At 38.3% G+C, this 8,761-nt stretch overlaps 1 pseudogene; it reads right to left on the bottom strand.

Annotated features, from left to right (window-relative positions):
- Window positions 1-4,073: 4,073 nt before the first annotated feature.
- Window positions 4,074-5,172, bottom strand: LOC112808538 (chloride intracellular channel protein 1 pseudogene; annotated as a pseudogene).
- Between the last annotated feature and the right edge of the window lie 3,589 nt (window positions 5,173-8,761).

Here is an 8,761-nt window from a genome sequence, read left to right as displayed (position 1 = left end):
TTTCTTTCTTTCTTTCTTTCTTTCTTTCTTTCTTTCTTTCTTTCTTTTCTTTCTTCTCCTTCTCCTTTTTCTTCATCTCTATGTCATTATTTCTGCTCTGATCTGTATTTCCTTCTTTCTAATCACAGGGATTTTGTTTGTTCTTCTTTTTCTAATTTTTTGGGGGGTGTAAGTTTAGATTGTTCCTTTGAGCTTTTTCTTGTTTATTGAGATAGGCCTGTATCACTGTATATTTCCCTCTTAGAACTGCTTTCACTGCATCCCAAAGATTTTGGACATCGTAGTTTCTTTTCATTTGTCTCCATATATATTTTTTAATTTCTTCTTCATTTTCTTCATTGACCTATTGGTTGGTTAGTATCATGTTGTTTGGTCTCTACATGCTTGTGTTTCTTCCAGTTTTTTTTCTTATGATTAATTTATAGTTTCATATTGCTGTGGTTGGAAAAGATGCATGGTATGATTGCAATCTTCTTAAGTTTATTGAGACTTGTTTTGTGGCCTAACATGTGATCTATTCTGGAGAATGTTCCATGTGCACTTAAAAAGAATGTGTATTCTATTGTTTTTGGATGGAATGTTCTGTATATGTCCATCTGGTCTGTTATGTCCTGTTATGCCTATCTGGTCAAATATGTCATTCAAAGACATTGTTTTCTTATTGATTTTCTGCCTGGATGATCTATCTATGATGTAAGTGGGATGTTAAAATCCCCTACTATTATTGTATTATCATCAATTTCTCTCTTCATGTTTGTTAATATCTGCTTTATGTATTTAGGTTCTCTGATGTTGGGTGCGCTCAATGTAGATATTTACAATTGCTATCTCCTCTTGTTGGATCGATCCCTATATCATTATTAATGTCTTTGTTTGTCTCTTCTTACAGTCTTTGTTTTAAAGTCTATTCTGTCTGCTATAAGTATTGCTACGCTGGCTATTTCTTTGCTTCCATTTGCATGGTGAATGTTTTCTCATCCCTTCACCTTCAGTCTGCATGTATATTTAGGTCTGAGGTGAGTCTCATGTAGGCAGTATGTATGTACATATGTATGTATATATGTATTTGACACTGCATGAAAGAGAACTTTTTATTACTTTTATGTAGCGAAAATTTAACAGCATATACTTAGCTCAGTATGGTGGCCAGTTCTTTAGCCTTTGCCTTTTCCAACTTGGCAATGTGATCCGCTGATTTTGGATCCAGGAGGTTGCCTCCACAGTGACAGTGGATCTCATCATATCTGTCATTGTAATTGGTCTTGACAGATTCCACCAGCTTAGCCAGAGCTCCTTTGTCTTCCAAGTTAACCTGTGTGAAGGCAACAGTGGTGAAGGTCTTCCTGTGGATCAGAGATCCCAGCCTGGCCTTCCCATGGATAATGCATAGGGAACCCCCAATCTTACGACACAGGGCAGGCAGGAAGACAACTAGCTCAATGGATCCACACCATGAGCAAGCTGAGACTTCTCATCATCCACTAGGGTGATGACAGTATTAACCCCAGCCTCAAGGACAGGCAGCCCCTCAGTGGGGACATCCCCTTCACCAGCAGCTTTCTTCTCAGTCCAGACCAACAATCTGCTTCTTCTCTTGCTTTGTACATATGTATGTATGTATGTATTTGACACTGGATGAAAGATAACTTTTTATTACTTTTATGTAGAGAAAATTTAACAGCATATACTTAGTCCAGTATGGCTGTATTTGTAGGACACTTAAGTAGTGAGTAGCTGTTTAGCAGTCCAAGGCCTGGGTGAATTGGTTAGTTGTGGGAAGCAGTTTTAGATATTTATAGAGAATAGCCCTTTGCTGCTGCAGCTGGATATAGTGGGACCATTTGACAAAGTGGATGTCGTCCCTTTTGGGCTGGATGTCCTGTCTAATGCCAAAGTTCTTGGACTTTTTCTCAAACGGGGATTGACCACCTTCTTGGCCTCCTGCTTCTTCACAACAGCAGGGGTTGGGGCCCTGTCTACCCCTTAGGCTTCTTTCCTTTCAGCATCTTGGATGGTTAAAGGTGAGAGTTCTTGTACGCAGCATTTAGATGGGTCTTGTTTATTTTTTTAATTTTTTTGTTTTTGTTTTGTTTTGTTTATCTATTCAGTCACCCTATGTCTTTTGATTGGAGCATCTAGGCCATTTACATTTAAAGTCATTATTGATAGATATAAACTCATTGCCATTTTGTTAATTATTTTCTGGTTGTTTTTCTTTTAATTTCTTCTCTGTTCCTTTCTTCTTCTCTTACTCTCTCTCTCTTTTTTTTTTTAAAGATTTTATTTATTTATTTGACAGAGAGAGACACAGTGAGAGAGGGAACACAAGCAGGGGGAGTGGGAGAGGGAGAAGCAGGCTTCCCACTGGGCAGGGAGCCTGATGCAGGGCTCCATTCCAGGACCCTGGGATCATGACCTGAGCCAAAGGCAAATGCTTAATGACTGAGCCATCCAGGTGCCCCTCTTACTCTCTTTCCTTGTCATGAATTTTAGTGTTATGTTTGGCTTCCTTTCTCTTTACTTATTATAGGTTTTGGGTTTGTGGTTACCACGTGATTCATATATAACATCAAGACTCTTTCTTTGTCTTTGGCCTTTCACAATGCAATTATGTCTAGGAAAGGATCTATTTGATCTATAACTGACTGTGAATAATCAACTGAAATAACTCACTATCTCTTGACCAGCCTTATTTGAGTTTGTCTTAACTGTAGTTCATTGAGTGTCTTGCATGTGTAATGTTTTTCAGTAAATTTGGTTATTCCTTCCTTAAATATTCTTTCTGCCCAGCTTTATATTCCTCTCTTTCTGGAACTCCCACTATGCATATGTCAGTACGCTTGGTGGTGTCTCACAGGTTTCTTAGGCTCTGTATTTTTCTTCACTTTTTTCGTTCTGTTTCTTAGACTGGATAATCTCAAATGACCTATCTCCAAGTTCGTAGATTCTTTCTTCTGACAGTTCCTATCTAAATTTGAACTACTCTAGTAAATTTTTAATTTCAGTTATTGTAATTTTCAGCTCCAGAATTTCTATTTTGTTCCTTCTTGTAATTTCTTTTTTTATTGACTACTTGATGAGACATTATTCTTACACTTTCCTTATACTTTCCTAGTTCTTTAGACATGATATACTTTAGCTTTTTGAACATGTTCTAAATAGTTGATTTAAAGTCTTTGTCTGGTAAGTCCAATATCTGCATCCTCAGGGACAGTATTTACTGATTATTTCCCCCCCAATAAATGGGCCACATTTTCTTGTTTCTTTGCATGTCTTTTAAGTCTTGTTGAAAACTGGACATTTTAAATAGTATAATGTGGCAACTTTGAAAACCAGATCTCTCCAGAGTTTTGGTTGTTGCTACTTATTTTAGTTGTTGTTGTGTGTGTGTTTAGTGAGTTTCCTGAATGAATGCTATAAAATCAGTATATTTTGTTGCATGTGTATGCTAAAGTCTCTGCTTCGTTAGCCTAGTGGTCAGCTAATGATGGGACAGAGATGTTCTTAGATACCTGGAACCAATAAATCTATAGTCTTTACCAAGGAGACTCTTTGTGCATGTTGGTACACACTTCAACACTCAGCTATATAGTTTACCACTCTGCCTTAGCCTTCACTTTCTGCTTATGAAGAACCTCAAGGTTAGCCAGAGGTGAGAACTTAAGGCCTTTTCAGGTCTTTCCTGACCAAATGCAAAGCTTCACATATTTGTTTGACCTCCTGGATTCCAAAAAACAAATCAGAACTTTTCAAAGTCCCAATGGATATCTCATTTTTCATCCTTTCCTTTCAAGTTTTTGTATAGTGTATTGTTTGCCCCAACTGTTACATTAAACTTAATTGTTATCTGTCACCTCTGTCAGTCATAACATTAAAATATTGCCAGTAAATATTTTTGACAAACACTCCATTGGTGTTACTTTTTTGGTATGTCCCAAAAAGTATTAATACTATTATCTTGGGAAAATAAAATAATCACAATCTGTTGTTTCTATTTTTAAGAGCTTTTTAGAGAGGATTTAAAAATCATCTTTACTGAACAAATAATCCACAAACAGAAAGTAATTATATGTAGACCAATATTCTCTTTACCTCCCACCATTTCATTTTGATGCTTGAAAAACAATTCTTGTCTTAGATAAAATTTGATTACTTGAAAACTGCCTAAAATAAACATAAAACATTGTTTTGCTTTTCTCAGTGTATCTCTCCATTTCGTTATTTTTTTCTTTCTGTATTTTATCACTGAAATACATTATCCTACCCACACCACCCCACAATAAAAATCTTACCTAGATTCCCCATCTTTCCCCTCAGCCCCCCAGCCAGCCCTGCACAAAATGCTCCAGGATTCTCTGCCCACTGGCCATTTTGGAATGTGTCCCTTGGATAGCCGGTGGAAACCAGCTGGCACCTTTATGGAGAAAATGGAGAGGGGAGAGAGGGAGCCTCAGGAGGGACTTATTTGAGGGCCTTGGCCACCTGCTTGTAAGCCAGCTCGATCTCTTCATCATCTGGACTCTTCCCAAGCATAGGCAATTCTCAAGTACCACGGAACACCTCCGGGACGGAGAATCCCCTGTACTTCTTACATACCACCTGCACTATGTGGAGCTTTGGCCACAGGTTGCAGCCAGCCAGAATGAGCTCATTGCCATCCAGAAACTTCCTCTGAGAGATGCCCTCACCCTCAGCACTGGTCTCACCCACTTCTTCTGGGAGGGGGAATGTCAAGTAATTGTCTAAAACTTTCAGGGCTTTCAGGAGCCCCTTCTTCACATTATCATTTAGTGCCAGGTTTGAATTCTTGATGTAAGCAGAAAATTTGGCAAATATGTCCAGCTCAGCCGTGTGGGATTCAGCGTTCAGAGCTGCCAGCTTGGGGTACCTGGGAGGGCGCAGCGCCGCCTCCGGAAACTCCTCAGTCTTATTAATGTCTGTGTGCCCTTCGGTGCCGGTGCCCTACAGCAGGAACGGGAGCTGCCCCCCTGGGCACAGCTTCTGTACTGTCTCGGTCCGCCTCTTGGTGTCAACAGTGGTGACGTTGAAGGTGACTCCCTTGAGCCAGAGTACCAGGTACAGTCTCTGGGAGAAGGGGCAGTTCCCAATATTGGCCGCATCCTGCCAGCCTTCGCGAACAATTCAACCTGAGGTGATTCTTCAGCCATCGTTGCGACGGGCACCGGAAAGCCGCCCGCGCGGGCGGAACTGGGAGGGGCCTGGGCCAGGGAAGGCGGGTCTCACTCCGCCCCCCCCGCCCCCGCCCCGGGATTCTCTAACCCAGACCTAGGGCTGTTCTTTCAGCGCAACACAAGCCCCAGGAGACCCGCTCACGCGAGACTCGGCTTCCCCATCACACCCCGCCCTTCCACTTCTTGTTTTTAAAGATTCCTTTTAAAATTTCAAAACTTCAAAATGTTAATAAACAACACCTTGCTTGTAGTTATCAGTGTATAGGTCTTTCACAAGTTTTGTCAAATTTAAGCCTAATAACTTCATATTTCTGATGCTGTTATAAATAGTATTCTTTATAGATTTTAAGTTTTAGAACAGTTTCACATTTACTGGAAAAGTAAGCAGTTAGTACAGAGTTCCCAAATATTCCCTGCACACAATTCTCACTATTATTAACACCTTATGATATGATATGATTGTTACAATTAATAAACTAGTATTGCAACATTATTATTGACTAAATTCAGATTTCCTTAGTTTTTATATAATGTCCTTTTCTTTCCAGGATTCTACCTGGAATACTACACTACACTCAATTGTTATATCAGGGAAACTTGGCTCTTCTTGGCTGTGACAGTTTCTCAGGTTTTCCTTGTTTTTGTTTTTTTTTTGTTTGTTTATGACTGTGACATTTTTGAGGAATTCTGGAGATATATTATAGGATGTCCTTCTGTTGGAATTTGATACTTTTCCCAGAATAGGGATATGGATTTGTAAGAGGAAGATCACAGAGGCAAAATACCGTTTTCATCACATCATCAGGATACATACTATCAACATGATTTATTACTGTTGATCTTTCCCTTTACCCCCTTGCTGGAGTAGTGTTTTTTTGTTTTTGTTTTTTAAGATTTTATTTATTTATTTGACAGAGAGAGACACAGCGAGAGAAAGAACACAGCAGGGGGAGTGGGAAAGGGAGAAGCAGGCTTCCTGCTGAGCAGGGAGCCCGATGCGGGGTGATCCCAGGACCCCGGCAGATGCTTAATGACTGAGCCACCCAGGCACCCCTGGAGTAGTGTTTGTAATGTTTCTCCAGTGTAAAGTTACTCTTTGATTCCTCCCTTCTCATACTGTATTCTTATTTGGAATTCTTCTGTATGAGAGACTGTTTCTTCTCCCCCATTATTAATTCAATCATTTATTTGTATAATATGGACACATGGATATTTATTTTATTCTATATGTTATAATCCTATACTATATTTTGTTGTTCAAATCACTTCAGTTTTGACAATTGAAAGCTCTTTCCATTTACTCTTCTGTCCCTTTGACATACTCATATCAATGTAGGGATTTTTTGTTTTTTGATTTATCTATTTTTTAAGCACTTTTCTTACTTTCTGACACTACAAGATGCTTCAGGCTCATCTTCAGTATTTCTTAGTATCAGCCATTTCTCCAAGGAAACGTGGTTCTCAATATTGACAATTTATATTAGAAGCCAAGATCTAAGAACTAGGTGTGAAAAATACTTGTAAAATGATATAAAAAGTAATGGTTAATGAGTAGTTTCTCAAATATAACATCAAAAGGGCAAGTAAATTGACTTCATCAAAATTAAAAACTTTTGTGCATCAAAAGACACTATAAGAAGAGTGAAAGGATGCGCAGAATGGGAGAAAACATTTGCCAGTCATATAGCTGAAGGGTCTAGTATTAAGAATATATAAAGAACTCTTACAACTCACCAACAAAAAGATAAACCACCCAATTAAAACTAGGCAAAGTATTTCAATGGACATTTCTTTAAAGAAGAAACACAAATAGGCAATAAGCACATAAAAAGTGGTTAATATTACTCTTCGTTAGGGAAGTACAAATGAAAACCACAATGAGATACCACATCACACCCACTAAAATGGCTATAATTTTTAAAGGAACATAATATGTGTGCTGGGAGGATGTGAAGAAATTGGAACTCTCATACGTTGTTAGTGGGAATGTAGAATGGTTAGCCACTGAGGGTAACCACTTGGCAGTTCCTCAAAAAGTTAAATATAGAGTTACCATATGACCAGCAATTCCACTGTTAGGTATCTACCCAAGAGAATTGAAAACATTTATAGACACAAAAACTTATATAAGAATATTCACAACAGCATTACTAATAATAGCCAAAGAGTAGAAACAACCCAAATATTCATCAACTGATAAACTGATGAGCCTTAAAAACATGCTAAGTGAAAGAAGCCAGACACACTAAATCACATGTAATATGATTCCATTTATATGAAATACCCAGAATAGGTAAATCCATAGAGAAAATAGATTAGTGATTCCCAAGGGATTGGGGAAGAGAATTGGAAACTGTGGGGTTTCTTTTAGGGTGATGGAAATGTTCTGAACATAGGATAGTGGCACTGGTTGCACAACATTGTGAATCTATGAAAAATTCTGAATTGTATATTTTCAAATGGTTAAAATGATAAATTTTATGTTGTGTGATTTTTATCTCAATAAAAAATAAATGATATAAGTAATGTGATCATTAAAGGAAAATTAGAAAATAGAGATAAGCAAAAAAGAAGGAAATCAATATCCTAATTCCTCCTCCCCAATACACAGTCTTTCACATTGTCTTCTATGCATACATACATATACATCCAAATAAATGACATCACAGCTTATCATCTCTGGTTTGCCAGAGCAGATCCGGAGACAAGGATCTGAGTACAACAAGTTTGTTTGGGAAGAGAGGAAACTACTGGCTGGAGGGTAGGGAAGTGAAGCAAGGAAGGGAAAGCAGTCAGTAAAGTCTGCCTCTTCAAGCAAGCAAATGACCACTGTGGGCAACTGAAACTGAATCTCACTGGGGAAATGCTGGGAGCCCATGTAGTTCACGCATCTAAGACATCACACCTGAGAGGAGCTGAATATGTAAACACCAACTGTCTCCATTGGTGGAGAGGTGCTGGGAGGAGGCAGTGGTATTAGTCCCCCAGCACTTCGGATGTACTGCCCTGACATAAAAAGGGGATTCTAGGGTTGAGAGCAAATTCTCAGGCAAAGAGCTGCAGGTTCTGGCAGCTGGAAGTCCAATGAGTATGTGCTGAAGTGATAGGTGTGAGGGGAAAGGGGCAGGGCACTGATAACATATACTACGTATATTGGGCACATATAAGATATAGATCGATAGATTAATATAGATAGAATTGTATTTAGACCTCAATCTATATTTATCAGAAATATTTCCACTCAAAGCATCAATTTGGATATACAGATTAATCTTTTATGTATGGCTGAAAGCATTTTTACTTTATTAAAAGGTTGGTCACAATTGGACACTTCAAGAATGGCATTGAATTTTCTATGATTCTAATAGAGAAATTCTTTGTCAAAGTAATTTTCATTAAGGCTGTCATGATAATGCTAACTTAGTTTAAATTTTCACTACACAAAGTGAATATGAATATTACATTCATGAATTCATGAATATTACATGATGTTACAGACAACATTTTATATTACATTATCCTGATGATATTGCTTCTCGGACATATATATCCTTGCTTACGGGAAACAA

The sequence above is a fragment of the Callorhinus ursinus genome, unplaced genomic scaffold, assembly GCF_003265705.2.
Source record: "Callorhinus ursinus isolate GAN/ISIS: 27379988/994484 unplaced genomic scaffold, GSC_fseal_2.0 scaffold39, whole genome shotgun sequence".
NCBI lineage: Eukaryota > Metazoa > Chordata > Mammalia > Carnivora > Otariidae > Callorhinus > Callorhinus ursinus.
This window is presented reverse-complemented; position numbering and strand designations above follow the sequence as displayed.